At 37.6% G+C, this 17,632-nt stretch overlaps 1 long non-coding RNA gene across 9 annotated transcripts in view; it reads left to right on the top strand.

Moving 5' to 3' along the window:
* The window catches only part of LOC105466685 (uncharacterized), a 114,032-nt gene that overhangs the window by 56,597 nt on the left and 39,803 nt on the right, over positions 1 to 17,632 (top strand). For 8 of the 9 annotated variants that reach the window (XR_011620821.1, XR_011620819.1, XR_011620820.1 and 5 more), the window contains one exon: positions 4,199 to 4,307. This is a non-coding gene — a long non-coding RNA (uncharacterized lncRNA). Of the gene's footprint in view, positions 1 to 2,966; positions 3,024 to 4,198; positions 4,308 to 17,632 lie in introns of all 9 variants that reach the window. The other variant, XR_011620818.1, reaches the window with a different exon arrangement.

Genomic DNA, 17,632 nt, shown 5'->3' with positions numbered 1-17,632 from the left:
ACTCAGGATCCCCTAAATCCAATGTCCTGAGGCTGAAACGACAAGGCTAATTGGAAATAGATGAAATATTTTAATTACTCAGGTGGGCTTTGGAGACACTCAGAAAACTGCTAGATATCTTCTCAGTGTAGAAGGTGGTCTACAGCCTCCATAAGATACACATCAGGGGAAAAGAAAATCCTAAAAGTCTTCTGATTCATGGTTGTTAATAAGAAATTCAAACAGGTTTTTTCCCCCCTTTGAGTAATCTGCCTGTGAAACTAAGATCTTGTGTCTTATCAGAGCATTTTTTTTTTGTGCTTTATGTTGACATTTATTATGTCCTTGATTACTGAAAATAAGGTAAGTATTGTTTTACAGTGATCTGTAATCCTGTTTAATCAAGTGTTCAAACGGTCAGAAGTTTTTGACCATCTCCAAACATTAAATTCTCAATGAAATGTTCTTGTTCTTGAGATGACTTTGAGATTTCCTAGAGGGCCCCTGCAAATTTTAAAGGATTTGTTCTTTCATCTTGTAAAAAGAGACATGTTAAATGAATTAGGTTAATTTGACATGTTAAATATATAAGCAGAATGGGAGAAAGTTATTTGCAGACTATTTATCTGAGGGGTTAATGTCCAAAATGTGTAAGAAACTCCTGCAACTTAATAGCAAAAAGACAAATGTATTAGACTGTTCTTGCATTGCTATAAGGAAATACCTGAGACTGGATAATTTATAAAGAAAAGAGGTATAATTGGCTTATGGTTCTGTAGGATGTACAGGAAGCATAGCAGCTTCTGTTTCTGGGGAGACCTCAGGAAACTTCCGATCATGGCAGAAGGTGAAGGGGGAACAGGCATCACACATGGTGGGAGCAGGAGCAACATAGGGAGTCAGGGGGTAGGTGCCACACACTTGTAAATGGCCAGATCTCACAAGAACTCACTATCGCGAAGGTAGCATTAAGCTATCTGCTCCCATGACCCAAACACCTCCCACCCTGCCCTACCTCCAGCATTGGGGATTATAATTCAACGTGAGATTTGGGTGGAGACAAATATCCAAACTATGTTGACAAATAACTGGACAAAGGAATTAAATAGACATTTCTCTAAAGAAGACATAAATGGCCAACAAAGAATGTGAAAAAATGCTCAGTGTCAATAATCATAAGGGAAATGCAAATGAAAATTACAATGCAATATTACCTCACACATGTTAGGATGGTAACTATAAAAGCAAAGCAAAACAAAACAAATGATGACAAGTGTTGCAGGGATGTAGAGAAAACAAGCGAAAAACAACCCCATTAAAAAATGGGTGAAAGACATGAACTTCTCCAAAGAAATCATACAAGCAGCCATCAAACATATTTAAAAAGATGCTATACCTCATTAATCATCAGAGAAATGCAAACCATATCCACAAGGAGACAACACCTCATACCAGTCTGAATGGCTACTATTAAAAAGTCATAAAACAACAGTTGCTGGCAAGGCTGCAGAAAAAAGGGAATGCTTATGCACTATTGGTGGGAATGTAAATTAGTTCAGCCACTATGGAAAGCAGTTGGAAGATTTCTCAAAGAACTTAAAACTACCATTCAACACAGCACTCCCATTACTGAGTAATATCGGAGAGCATTTAGTTATGTGTCCCCACCCAAATCTCATGTTGAAATCTCATCCACAATGTTGGAGGTGAGGCTTGGTGAGAGGTATTTTCATCACAGGGGCAGGTCCTTCATGAATGGCTTGGACCATCCTCTTGTTGATAAGTGACCTCTGCCTCTGAGTTCACACCATTTAAAAGTGTGTGATGCCTCCCCCAGCCCCTTTCTCTCTTGCTCCTACTTTTACCACGTGAGGTATCTGCTCCTGCTTCACCTTCTGCCATCAGTAAAAGCTTCCTGAGGACTTCCCAGAAGCAGATGCTGGTGCCATGCTTCCTGTAGAGCCTGCAAAACTCTCAACCAATTAAACCACTTTTCCAATAAAGTACTCAGTCTCAGATATTTCTTTATAGCAATGCAAGAATGGCCTATTACAATATTCTAAAGAAAACAAAGTGTTTTACCTACATGTTCATCTCAGCACTATTCACAATAGCAAAGACAAGGTATCAACTCAGGTGCCCATCAGTGTTGTATTGAATAAAGAAAATATGGTACACATACACCATGGAATACTATGTAGGCATAAAGAAAAATAGAATAATGTCCTTTCTAGGAACATGGATGCAGCTGGAATCTATTATCCTAAGTAACACAAGAACAGAAAAACAAATGCCGCATATTTTCACTTAAAACTGGGAGCTAAACATTGAGTACTCATGGACATACAGATGTCAATAATAGACACTGGGGACTATTGTAGCAGGAAATGGGAGGGGGCAAGGGTTGAAAAACTAACTATTGGGTATGACTCTCAGTACCTGGGTGACAGGATCATTCATTCGTACTCCAAACCTCAACATCACATAATGTACCCAGGTAACAAAGCCGCACATATACCCACTGACTCGAACATAAAAGTTGAAAAAATGTGCAGTTTTAATTGTACATCAATTATACCTCAATGAAGTTGTTTTAAAAATTTTATGGAAAGGCATGTCAAATAAGAGATGTTGCTTTTCTGCAAATACATAAAAGAAAAGATGCTTTTTCTTTTCCTAGATTATATTTGTATGGGTGAATATTACGTATGTAGGCATTATATTCATTGTAATAAGATTGTATGAAGGTCATAGAAAATTGCCAGTATCTTGTTGTGTGGTTTTTATTTTTGTTGTATGTCACAGAAATAACCAAATTTTCTTGTCATGTGAAAGCTCATCAGATATTTAGAAACAGAAATGTTTATGAAACTGTGAACCACAAATCAAGCAGATAAAAATTAATTACATGGAACTGAATGAACTGACAAAGAGTGACTGTGGTTTTGTTTGGAATATTGCTGGTAATTTAATGTTTTATTTTCCAGATTTAAGGAATCCTGTTCCTCTTTTCTCTTAAGCTATCCGTAACTTACAGCAATTTGGTAAAGTATATCTTTGTGAACAGAGATGAAACATTTATTGTTTTTCCCTATCTGGTCTTTCCAAAATTTGTAAACTATTATTAAGTATTCTTATCATCCTGGCAATATAATTATTTGCATAAGTTCGATAAGAATCTGTTCTCCTTGTAACAGAATAGAATTGGAAAAATTAATTGTTTTACTAAGGCTTTGACTGGAATGTCATATCAGAAAATGGTGTGCATAGAAGCTGACTTTAAGAAACAACAGCAGATTTTATGGGGTCGATGCTTACAAAGCCCTCTTGGGAAACCTGGCCTGGTACCTCGCTCATAGCATTCCCAGTTTTACATCTACGTAAGGAGATCACTTTTTGGCAGGCTCAGGAACCTCAGGATATTGTGGGAATCTCAAGAAAAGAGGAATTCTCTGAAATCTGTGGTTACCACAAGAAAAATCTGGTGGTGAGTTCTTGGCTTGGCTTCCTGGGCTCAAGGGGCTTTGAAAAAATCTAATCTAAAATTCCTTATTAAAGGTCTACTTGGTCAATGACTCTTGTTGCACTTATGTAAATAATCAGGCTTAATCTAATGAGATTAGATTCATTTTGTAAACGAGGTCCAAAGGAGGGTGATTGTAGAAATTTTGTTTCCATGGAAAATTATCATGCACCCTTGTGGGCATTAGATTATAATCCTGTTCATTTGAGTGATTTTTTGCCTCTTTGTAAACTTCATTTTCTCCCTTGTTATCCATGTATAAACTGGACTATATCCTGAATTATTCTAGTTTCTTCCATATCTGGTTACAATTCTCCAAACTAATGTTTCCATTTTTTTTCCCACTCTCCTGACTTGGCATCGTTGATAACTAAAACTGCCCTTTTCCTGAAGCATTACAAGCTGAGGCTAGATGAGTTATCATAAACTACCAAAAAAATCACAGTAGATCATGTACTGACAACCTCCATGCCTGCTGCTGTGTGGGCCACTCAGGCAGTTCACCCAAACACCCAATGCCATCACCAAAGACATCCCAGTTGCAAGCCAGGATATTTGTCAGATGACCACTGCTGTCCTCCTTCTACCACCTGAAGAGACTTGGAGCACAACATTTTAAAATCTTTTTGACTGGCTGCTTTTAGGACTCAAAAGCTGGCATGACTAATAATCTTTGTTTTTATTTTGTTTCCACAGAAATTGTCCTCATTAAATGCCTGAATGCTTGCACCATACAGCAAATATCCACTGCTATTAGGTCCCAACAGGTGACTCAGCTGGCTGTTAATGAACAGTTTGGTCAAAGGTGAGAAAACAGACTTATATTCTTTGTTTTTCCTTGAACAAGTGCAGGGACTGACAAAGATCCTTTCCTTGATGAAACTCTAAGTAGACTCTTTCAAACTCTCTTCTCAAGCCTTGAGTTTTGGGCTTCTGTGTTCATCTTTGCATCCTTTGTCCAATTTTAGCAAGAACCCTGCTAACTTAGTTTAGCCGGTATTACCTGTCCATGATACTTGATCACCCTAGATACCTGATAGAGTTTTCCTCCACCATCCCCCAGGTGATGTCTGATCACCCTGGCCTGTCTTCAGTAAGAAGCCTGTTAAGTTGGTTTACCCTGAATACCCCTTACCCTATTGTTTCCTCTTAGTGACTTTTCATCCAATGATGCCCACCTTGGTCCTTGTCTTTACATTCCCACTTCTCCTTATTGTCTGAGAAGATGAGCTCATTCTCTTTCTCTCACTGCAGAGGTCCCTACTTGTATTGCAATAGTCTCCTCAAACAAAGTCAGCCTTGCAGTTCTTTAGCAAGTGCCATTGAATAATTGATTCTTTAACAAAGAACATTAACATTTGATCCAACCAGGACTTTAGAAAATGTTACTGTACTGACATTGTGAAATGCTGGAAAAGGAAATTAATATTAAAATACAAATTGTTTTTAGAAGGGACTTTGCCAACCTTTTGTGTGGCTGATTATATAAATGTCACAGTTGGTTCAGTTGAGTTCCCTGATGGATTTTGTTATTGCCAAGCATGAGCTTGGAGATGAGTTTGGAAGTAGGGGCTGGTGATATTGAATTAATCTGCATTATACAAAATGAACAGAATGGTAATTCCAGAGGAAATTTTAGCTAAGAAGGACAGCAAAACTTGGAGAAAACCAGTCCCTCGGAAGTAACTTAATGGATGAAAAACTTCGTATCTTAGTTACAATAATGTTACCATTACGCAGTTGTACGTACCTGATGTACCTAACAAGGCTGTATTTGGGATGATTTCCTGGTTGATTAAAAGCAGCGTTTCTAAAGGTAGTCAAGTGGGGGGAAAAAGCAAAAGCAAAAACTCACTTAAAAGAAGATACACAACAGTATTGGCCTGAAACAAGTTGGATCTAGTCATACCCAGAGGGTTCCGTATCTGCAACATTAAAATCTATGTACTCAGTTTTACTTTGAGGGCAAGATCATGAAAATTGATTATTATTATTCTAATGGAAAGTTGTGTTTTATAATTCCCCAGTTGAACCACCACTAAATTATGTGGTAAGAATGAGTGGGTGGGGAAACACAACTGGACAAACTGCTGTCAGGTCTGCCTACTTCTGCACATAGTTGTAATTTGTTCCAGGATTGAAGAGGAAAACAACATTCTTTTCATTCAGATGTACATTTGTTCTACCATTGACTATGCTGTGACTTGGCCCAGAAAGTTGGTCCCTCCTTTGTCATTGTAGATTAGATTTGTATCTATTAAAAATTTTATTGTGCTTACAGAACAGAAAAAAAACTCATAGAATTCACATTCTCAACTTCCCTTCAAGATATTTGTGTGAAACTTACATTGAATAAATTTATGTTAATTCCTTTGACTGCAAAGCTTTTGATCTTCTCAATTGGAGATGTGAAGCACTTTACTATATGCTTCCTTTCTATGTAATAAATAAATACTCAGTTGTTGAAATCTACATATGTGGCTTCTTAAATATTCCCATGTGTTCTGTCTTTTCTAATGAATATATAATCATTTATTAGACATCTACTACACGCTGGGCACCGTTTGAGTGTCAATGGCACAACAGAATCATTGTGTCCAAGAGACGATGTAGGAGATAGTAAGAGGTGGAGGGCATTTTCAGTTGGACGCTTGTCTTTTTTCTTGCTTTGTGTGGTGTTATATGTCTGCTGGCCAGGCAGAGGGTGCTTAGATATTGTTGGATTACCAAATGATTGTCCATACATTTGCCCTCATTTTAGGAATTGATTCCTTTCTTACCTCTAATGGATTTTTCATCTATTCCCTTTGCCTATAAACCTCTTGCGATGATGAACTACAGAAAAAGCAGAAGGCCTTAATATGCTATCTAATCTAATATTACATAAAATCTGATCCAACTTTCCCATTACTGTTATTACTGTCTTCTTGCAACACAAGACTTTCCTTATTGAACTGTAATAATAATTATTATTTTTTATCTTGTCCCAGAACACTATGGACTACTTATTAACCTAGACCTGTGGTTCCTAAACTATGGCATCACCGTGAATTTTGTAGGAGCATTTCAGAGAATTTCAAAAGACTGAGGGAAACACAATAATGTTTGTCAGACACTGTAAACTATTAGCTCAAGGTAATTCACAGTTTCAATGTTAGATTTCACTACATTCCTTTTGATAATGTCATATCTTTGGGAAGCTGAGTTTTCCGAACTTGCTGAATAATTTGGAATCTGGATGAATAATTTCTCTATTTTATCTGATGCTTTTTCTATTTTTTAAAAGTGTTTTTCCTCTTTCACCGTATTTTCCATTTATTTGGAGAACCACATGGAAACAGACTAAATGTGAGTTTGAGGAAGCCCTGAAGCCAGTTTCAAGTGTATGATGACATCTCTCTGGTGGTCAGGTGGACCTGATTTTTTCTATATACCATTTCACAGTGATTATTTTTCTTCCTGTATCTTAGCCACAATTTTTAAAATGGTTTCTTATTTCTGTTTCACAGTCATTTTCAATAGTAAGTCTCTTGTTACATATGTTATTGTTTGAATACCAGTTGGTAGCTTTTAAAATAAAAAAAGAAAGTAATAACAGTTTATACTTCTGTGTGAAGAAAAGTGCTTTGTTCCTTTATACTTGGTTTGTATTTGAAAATATTAATGAGTCCTCTGCTATCAATGTAAAAAACGTATTTAAATCAAAATAATGAAGTGAAGCATATTAAGTTCCCAGATACCAAAGTATGTTTACTGTGTCTGAATATTTACAAACAAATAATTTTACTTGGCAGTAGAAATATAAGCAAGACTGAACTTCATAATTTAATAATCTTTTTTCTTATTATGAATATTGATTTCTTCAGTTATTATATACACATAATGAGGGTTCTATCTAGTAAGTCTTACCTATTATTTTCTTAAAACAATAATTTCAAAAAAACAACCTCTATCTTTCTTCTTGCTATTTTGGAAAATATAATTGACAACTAAAAGGGTATAATAGACCAAAAGAGCTATGTCCAGTAAAAACATATTCCCAGAAAACAATATGTGGAAATATAATTTATGACACTATTTGAAAATATATATCAATCTTAGTATAAACTCTGAACTTAGTTAGAAAATATATAAAAATGTGATCACTGAAATTCATAGGTCATATGAATGCCAAGCAAAATGGTCATAGCCAAGCAGAATGATTTTCCCACAGGCATTACTTTCTTTGTTAAAAAATGCTTACATAAAAGAATTTTAAGATTTGGCCGTTTTCTGATTAGAAATATAAATTAGGGAAGCTACACAATAAGTTTGCGTTGACTCATAGGTTGAGAAACAACTTTCATAAATTATCGAGATATTTTTCCCACCTCTACTTAGGAATGTTGTAAACTGATTTAGACAGATAACTTTCATATAGCTCCATTGAGAAAGGTAACCTTACAGTCTATCACCTATCCCAGTGTTCAGAGGTTGATGCTAGGCAAGTTAGTGAAACATGCGCATTTTCCCAACACATTCTTTCATCTCCCCATTTGTGTGTCTCTTTTAGAACCCTTGCACCTTGCCTTTCAGTTTCTTGGTAGTGCTTGAATGGAGGAAAGGAGTCATACTGGGGAGATAGAGCCAAGGGTTGCAAGTCCTGTCTAAATCTCTTACTGTACAAACTTTGCCATATCATCTTTACTCTTTGAGCCTCCTCGAGCTTCAGCATATAATGATGGTAATAATGTGTACCTTTTAGGATTGAGATAAATGCACACAAAGTCAGTTTTCCCTCAGATGGGCCTTGGGGTGGGTTAAAATTATACCTCCTTTCTTAACTTCCTTTCTGCCCACACCCAAAACTTATTGAAATTGCCAACCCAGTCCATTCCAAGATGGCCAAACAGGAGCTACAGATGGTCTGTAGCTGTACAGATTCATCTCATTGGGACTGGCTGGACAGTGGGTGCAGCCCACAGAGGGCGAGCTGAAGCAGGGCAGGGCATTACCTCACCTGGGAAGCACAAGGGGTCAGGGGATTTCCCTTTCCTAGCCAAGGGAAGCCATGACAGATGGTAGCTGGAAAATTGGGACACTCTCACCCAAATACTGCACTTTTCCAATGGCCTTAGCAAATGGCACACCAGGAGATTATATCCTGCACCTGGCTGGGTGGGTCCCATGCCCATGGAGCCTTGCTCACTGCTAGTGCAGCAGTCCGAGATCGAACTGCGAGGTGGCAGCCTGGTAGGCGGAGGGGCATCTGCCATTGCTGAGGCTTGAGTGGGTAAACAAAGCAGCCAGGAAGCTTGAACTGGATGGAGCCCACTGCAGCTCAACAGGGCCTGCTGTCTCTGTAGACTGCACCTCTGGTGGCAGGGTATAGCTGAACAAAAGGCAGCAGAAAACTTCTGCAGACTTAAATGTAACTGTCTGACAGCTCTGAAGAGAGCAGTGGTTCTCATAGCATGGTGTTTGAACTCTGAGAACGGACAAACTGTGTCCTCAAGTTAGTCCCTGATCCCTGTGTAGCCTAACTGGGAGAAACCTCCCAGTAGGGGCCAACTGATGCCTCATACAGGCAGGTGCCTCTCTGGGATGAAACTTCCAGAGGAAGGATCAGGCAGCAATATTTTCACTTCTGCAGCCTCCACTGGTGATACCCAGCAAACAGGGTCTGGAGTGGACCTCCAGCAAACTCCAACAACCTGCAGCGGAGGGACCTCACTGTTAAAAGAAAACCAACAAAGAGAAAGGAATAGCATCAATATCAACAAAAAAGACATCTACACCAAAACCCCATCTGTAGGTCACCATCACCAAAGACCAAAAGTAGATAAAACCACAAAGATGGGGAGAAACCAGAGCAGAAAAGCTGAAAAATCTAAAAAACAGAGCAACTCTTCTCCAGAGAATTGCAGCTCCTCACCAACAGCGGAACAAGGCTGGACGGAGAATGACTTTGATGAGTTGACAGAAGTAGTCTTCAGAAGGTCGATAATAACAAACTTCTCTGAGCTAAAGGAGGATGTTTGAACCCATTGCAAGGAAGCTAAAAACCTTGAAAAAAGATTAGACAAATGGTTAACTAGAATAAACAGTGTAGAGCAGACCTTAAATGACCTGATGGAGCTGAAAACCATGGCATGAGAACTAGGTGATGCATACACAAGCTTTAGTAGTCAATTTGATCAAGTGGAAGAAAGAAGAACAAATTAATGAAATAAAGTGAGAAAACAGGGTTAGAGAAAAAGAGTAAAAAGAAATGAACAAAGCCTCCAAGAAACTTGGGACTATGAGAAAAGACCAAATCTACATCTGATTGGTGTACCTGAAAGTGACAGGGAGAATGGAACCAAGTTGGAAAAGACTCTTCAGGATATTATCCAGGAGAACTTCCCCAAACTAGCAAGGCAGGCCAACGTTCAAATTCAGGAAATATAGAGAACACCACAAAGATACCCCTGGAGAAGAGCAACCCCAAGACACATAATTGTCAGATTCACCAAGGTTGAAATGAAGGAAAAAATGTTAAGGGCAGTCAGAGAGAAAGGTCGAGTTACCCACAAAGGGAAGCCCATCAGACCAACAGCCAATCTCTCAGCAGAAACTCTACAAGTCAGAAGAGAGTGGGGGCCAATATTCAACATTCTTAAAGCAAAGAATTTTCAACCCAGAATTTCGTATCCAGCCAAACTAAGCTTCATAAGTGAAGGATAAATAAAATCCTTTACAGACAAGTAAATGCTGAGATATTTTGTCACCACCAGGCCTGCTTTACAAGAGCTCCTGGAGGAAGCACTAAACATGGAAAGGAACAACCAGTACTAGCCAGTGCAAAAACATGCCAAATTGCAAAGACCATCGATGTTAGGAGGAAACTGCATCAACTAATGGGCAAAATAACCAGCTAACATCATAATGACAGGATCAAATTCACACATAACAATATTAACCTAAAATGTAAATGGGCTAAATGCCCCAATTAAAAGACACTGACTGGCAAATTGGATAAAGAGTCAAGACCCATCAGTTTGTTGTATTCAGGAGACCCATCTCATGTGCAGAGACACAGATAGGCTCAAAATAAAGGGATAGTGGAAGATCTACCAAGCAAATGGAAAGCAAAAAAACAAAACAAAACAAAAAGCAGGGATTGCAATCCTAGTCTCTGATAAAACAGACTTTAAAGCAACAAATATCAAAAGAGACAAAGATGGTCATTACATAATGGTGAAGGAATCAATTCATCAAGAAGAGCTAACTCTCATATATATATATATGTGTGCACCAAATACAGGAACACCCAGATTCATAAAACAAGTCCTTAGAGACCTACAAAGAGACTTAGACCCCCACACAATAATAATGGGAGACTTTAAAACCCCACTGTCAATATTAGACAGATAACAAGACAAAAGGTTAACAAGGATATCCAGGACTTGAACTCAGCTCTGCGCCCAGCAGACCTAATTGATATCTAAAGAATTCTCCACCCCAAATCAACAGAATATACATTCTTCTCAGCACCACATCAACACTTATTCCAAAATTGACCACATAGTTGGAAGTAAAGCACTGCTCAGCAAATGTAAAAGAACAGATTCAGAACAAACTGTCTCTCAGAACACAATGCAATCACATTAGAACTCAGGATTAAGAAACTCACTCAAAACCAGACAACTACATGGAAACTGAACAATGTGCTCCTGAATGACTACTGGGTAAATAACAAAATGAAGGCAGAAATAAAGATGTTCTTTGAAACCAATGAGAACAAAGACATAATGTACCAGAATCTCTGGGACACATTTAAAGCAGTGTGTAGAGGGAAATTTAAGCACTAAATGCTCACAAGAGAAAGCAGGAAAGATCTAAAATCGACACCCTAATATCACAATTAAAAGCAGTAGAGAAGCAAGAGCAACCAAAAGCTAGCAGAAGACAAGAAATAACTAAGATCAGAGCAGAACTGAAGGAGATAGAGACACAAGAAAATCCTTCAAAAATCAATGAATCCAGGAGCTGGTTTTTCAAAAAGATCAACAAAATTGACAGACCACTAGCAAGACTAATAAAGAAGAAAAGAGAGAAGAATCAAATAGATGCAATAAAAATGATAAAGGGGATATCACCACCAATCCCACAGAAATGCAAACTACCATCAGAGAATACTATAAACACCTCTACACAAATAAACTAGAAAATCTAGAAGAAAAGGGCAAATTCCTGGACACATACATCCTCCCAAGAGTAAATCAGGAAGTTGAATTTCTGAGTAGACCAATAACAGGCTCTGAAATTGAGGCAATAATTAGTAGCCTGCCAACCAAAAAAAGTCCAGGACCAGACGGATTCAGTCAAATTCTACCAGAGGTACAAAGAGGAACTGGTACCATTTCTTCTGAAACTATTCCAATCAACAGAAAAAGAGGGAATCCTCTCTAAATCATTTTATGAGACCAGCATCATCCTGATACCAAAGCCTGGCAGAGACACAACAAAAAAGAGAATTTTAGACCAATATCCCTGATGAACATCAATGTGAAAATCCTCAATAAAATACCGACAAACCGAATCCAGAAGCACATCAAAAAGCTTATCCACCAAGATCAAGTTGGCTTCATCCCTGGGAGGCAAGGCTGGTTCAACATATACAAATCAATAAACGTAATCCATGACATAAACAAAACCAATGACAAAAATCACATGATTACCTCAATAGATGCTGAAAAGACCTTCTACAAATTTCAACAGCCCTTCATGCTAAAAACTCTCAATAAAGTAGGTATTGATGGAACGTATCTCAAAATAATAAGAGCTATTTATGACAAACCCACAGCCAATATCATACTGAATGGGCAAATACTGGAAGCATTCCTTTCAAAAACTGGCAAAAGACAGGGATGCCCTCTCTCACCACTCCTATTCAACATAGTATTGGAAGTTCTGGCCAGGGCAATCAGGCAAGAGAAAGAAATAAAGGATATTCAATTAGGAAAAGAGGAAATCAAATTGTCCCTGTTTGCCGATGACAGGATTGTATATTTAGAAAACCCCATTGTCTCAGCCCCAAATCTCCTTAAGCTGATAAGCAACTTCAGCAAAGGATACAAAATCAATGTGCAAAAATCACAAGCATTCCTATACACCAATAACAGACAGAGAGCCAAATCATGAGTGAACTCCCATTCACAATTGCTACAAAGATAATAGAATACCTAGGAATCCAACTTACAAAGGATGTGAAGAACCTCTTCAAAAATAACTACAAATCACTGCTCAACCAAATAAGAGGACACAAACAAATGGAAGAACATTCCATGCTCATGGATAGGAAGAATCAATATCGTGAAAGTGGCCATACTGCCCAAAGTAATTTATAGATTCAATGCCATCCCCATCAAGTTACTAATGACTTTCTTCACAGAACTGGAAAAAACTAAAGTTCATCTGGAACCAAAAAAGAGCCTGCATTGCCAAGACAATCCTGAGCAAGAAGAACAAAGCTGGAGACATCACACTACCTGACTTCAAACTATACTACAAGGCTACAGTAACCAAAACAGCATGGTTCTGGTAGCAAAACAGAGATATGGACCAATGGAACAGAACAGAGGCCTCAGAAATAACACCACACATCTACAACCATCTGATCTCTGACAAACCTGACAAAAATAAGAAGTGGGGGAAGGATTCCCTATTTAATAAATGGTGCTGGGAAAACTGGCTAGCAATATGTAGAAAGCTGAAACTGGATCCTTTCCTTACACCTTATACAAAAATTAATTCGAGATGGATTAAAGACTTAAATGTCAGACCTAAAATCATAAAAACCCTAGAAGAAAACCTAGGCAATACCATTCAGGTCATAAGCATGGGCAAGGACTCCATGACTAAAACACCAAAAAGCAATGGCAACAAAAGCCAAAATTGACAAATGGATCTAATTAAACTAAAGAGCTTCTGCACAGCAAAAGAAACTACCGTCAGAGTGAACAGGCAACCTATAGAATGGGAGAACATTTTTGCAATCTACTCATCTGACAAAGGGCTAATATCCAGAACCTACAAAGAACTCAAACAAATTTACAAGACAAAACAAACAACCCCATCAGACAGTGGGCAAAGGATATGAACAGACACTTCTCAAAAGAAGACATTTATTCAGCCAACAGACACATGAAAAAATGCTCATCGTCACTGGTCATCAGAGAAATGCAAATCAAAACCACAATGAGATACCATCTCACACCAGTTAGAATGGCAATCGTTAAAAAGTCAGGAAACAACAGGTGCTGGAGAGGATGTGGAAAAATAGGAACACTTTTACACTATCGGTGGGACTGTAAACTAGTTCAACCATTGTGGAAGACAGTGTGGCAATTCCTCGAGGATCTAGAACTAGAAATACCATTTGACCCAACCATCCCATTACTGGGTACCCAAATGATTATAAATCATGCTACTATAAAGAAACATGCACACATGTGTTTATTGCGGCACTATTCACAACAGCAAAGACTTGGAACCAACCCAATTGTTCATCAGTGCTAGATTGGATTAAGAAAATGTGACACATATACATCATGGAATACTATGCAGCTGTAAAAAAGATGAGTTCATGTCCTTTGCAGGGACACGAATGAAGCTGGAAACCATCATTCTGAGCAAACTATCACAAGGACTGAAAACCAATCACCACATGTTCTCACTCATAGGTGGGAATTGAACAATGAGAACACTTGGACACAGGGTAGGGAAGATCACACACTGGGGCCTGTCTTGGTGTGGGGGGAGCGAGGGTGGGATAGCATTAGGAGAAATACCAAATGTAAATGATGAGTTAATGGGTGCAGCAAACCAACATGGCACATGTATACCTATGTAACAAACCTGCATGTTGTGCACATGTACCCTAGAACTTAAAGTATAATAATAATAATAAAAAAGAAATTGCCAACCCTACTCAACAGCTGTTAGAAAAAAATTATCTGTCCTAATTTTTTTGCCTTTACATGTGTCGGAATGATCAGTACTTAAGAACAAATGTGTATCTCCAGGCTGGAGATCTCCATTTGGATATATGGTAATTTCCTTAAACTTAACATGTCCAGACTGAACTTCTGATCCTCCCTCCCCATCCAAACCCATATCAATATCACAAGTACCCAATTAATATCTCTTGGACAGCAACTCTACCCTTCTGGTCACTATGTGAAAACATTGGAGTATCTTGTTGACACTTATTTCTCTCCCACCCTACTTCCAATTATCAGGAAATCTTGTTGTCTGAAACTTTAAAATATATTTCAAATCTCATTCTTTATTACTACTTGTAACAACTACCATCTTGTAAATTTTTTCATGTTTTGACTGGATTAGGTAATAAACATCCCAGTCACATCTCCTGACTTAACTTTCTTCCATCTGTTACTGCTTTCAAGATAGATGTCAGGGAGATCTTTTCAAAATATTGGTTCACATAACTCAAAACCCTGTAGGGACTCCCTGCTTCACTGAGGGTAAAAACCAATATTCTGACCATGCTCTGAAAGGATCTATATGATCAAAATCTTTACCTCTATTCCTACCTGGTCTGATCTCGCTCACATTTTCCAGCTGGGTACCTGCTTTCTTGCTGCTTCTGTAACACATTAGGTTGTGAAGCATCCTCTGTCCTCAGGTTCTTCACTCTGTCTGCTACTTCTATCTGGAACCCCTTACCCACTCCTCCTTCCCCCTAAAACCCCTTGGCTAGCTTTCTTACCTCTTTCCTCAAATCTTTGTCCTCTCAGCCGTACTACCTTGAACCTGACATTTAAGACTGTGGTCTGTCCCCATCCCACTACTCTAAATCCTCCTTATCCTGCTGTACCCTTTTCTGAATGCACATATCATCTTTTCAAATTTTATATAACTTACTTCTTTATTATTTACCATATTTTTCTTATTTCCTCTTTCTATCAGAAAGCTATAGTTATATGATAATGGAATTTTTGTTAATGTATCCCAAATACTTTGTTTGGTATCTAGTAAATAGACAATAAATATTTGTGAAATGCATGGATGACATATGTATTATTCTGTTCTCATGCTGCTATAAAGAGCTGCCTGAGACTGGGTAATTGATAAAGGAAAGAGGTTTAATTGACTGACATTCCACATGGCTGGGAGGGCCTCAGGAAACTTACAATCATAGTGGAAGGGGAAGCAAACATCCTTCTTCACATGCCAGCAGGAAGGAGAAGTGCTGAGCAAAGGGGGAAAGCCACCTATAAAACCATCAGATCTTGTGAAAACTCACTCACTATCATGAGAACATAATGGGGGAACCCGCCCCCATGATTCGGTTATCTCCACCTGGTCCCACCCTTGACATGTGAGGATTATTATGATTCAAGGTGAGATTTGGGTGGAGATGCCTAGCCAAACCTTATCAACATATTAAGCCTTCTTGAGGTATTTGTTTGTTTAAAAAGTTTCTTACTGATCTATAGGAATCAGTCTTCAATAACAAACTTTCATGTGGTGTGGCAGATTTCTGGGAGATATCCTGAGGCTTTTCCACTACTCCTCCTATTAAACAATTTGCATTTCTGAAACTTCAGAATTAAAATTTGGGTCAAAAATATATATCGGCAAAACTATTAGTAAGTTTAATGTATATATTATGTTATAAAATATATATACAAACATGAGAAACTGTTTTAATAAATTATTGGGGGATGTGATTATTAGTAACAGCTCCCAAAAGACATTACAGCTTTGTGGTTAAGATCACAGGCTCTGTATTTCAGTTAAATCTTAGTTATACTACTTCCTAGTATAAACGTGGATGAGTTATTGGAACTCTCTCTGCCTCTGTAAAAACTGGACTTTTCTACAGTTGCGTACCGCAGTAAGTTTATGATAGCTACAGGGGAGAAACATAATGGGTTGTATACTTATTATCTGCAAAATAATATATTCAGATTGTGTGTGGAGGTTTTTATTTTGGGGATATTAAAAGTTCTTAAGTCAGACACTGAATTGTACATTAGGTGAGTCTTCAGTTATCATATTTATTTAAATTCACAAACAAACATTTTATATATTTATGGTATACAACATGATGCTTTAAAATAGGTATACACACACTGTGGAATGGCTAAGTCAGGCTAAATAATGTATGCATTACTCCACATACTTATTTTTTGTGGCAAAAACACTTAAAATCAATTCTATTAGCAATTTCCAAGTATATAATACATTGCTATTAACTATAGTTCAAATGTTGTATGATATATCTCTTGAACTTATTCCTCCTGTCTAACTGAAATTTTGAATACTTTGATCAGCATCAAAGGATACAATCAGCCCACCCCAGTCCCTGGTAACTATGATATTCTACTCTCTGCTACTGTGACTTTGACTTTTTAGGCTACACAAATAAGTGAGATCATGCACTTTCTGTGTTTTTCTGTGTCTGACTTATTTAATGTAGCATGATGTCTTCCAGGCTTATCATCGTTATTGCAAATGACAGGATTTCCTTCTTTTTAAAGGAGGACTAGTATCCCATTGTGTATTTATACCACATTTTCTTTATTTGTTCATCTGTTTCGGGCACTTAGCTTGATTCCATATCTTGGCTATTGTGAACAGTGATGCGGAAAACATGGGAGTGCCAATAATTCTTCAACATACTGATTTCATTTCCTTTGGATATATACCCAGTAGTGGGATTGCTGGATTATGTGGTAGTGATCATGTTTTAGACTGGATAATAGTAGTTTATATCTCCTCAGGTTGTTGTAAGAAATAAAATAATGCTTATAAAGTACTCAGATCAGCACACGGTACCTAGTTTAAGTGTTCAGTATTTATTGAACAAAAAGAAAGAAAAGAATGCAAAACAAAGTAGAGCATACAAACAAGTTATTTAATCAAACATAGCACTTTATTGAAAAATATGTCAACTATTTTGTTCTTGCACTAAAATATATTTTGATAATATATGTATCACTTTATTCTTTAAGATTTAAATCCATCATATTTGCTATGCAAAGAAAGAGCTAAATATAACTATGTTGGTTCCTCCATTGACATATATGTGTAGACATACAAAAGACATATATGTCTGTTTGTTACAACAAAGACAAT

Source organism: Macaca nemestrina, chromosome 3 (genome assembly GCF_043159975.1).
Source record: "Macaca nemestrina isolate mMacNem1 chromosome 3, mMacNem.hap1, whole genome shotgun sequence".
In the NCBI taxonomy this organism is placed as follows: Eukaryota; Metazoa; Chordata; class Mammalia; order Primates; family Cercopithecidae; genus Macaca; species Macaca nemestrina.
Note: the sequence above shows the minus strand (reverse complement) of the source record. Positions and strands in the feature narration are given on the sequence as shown.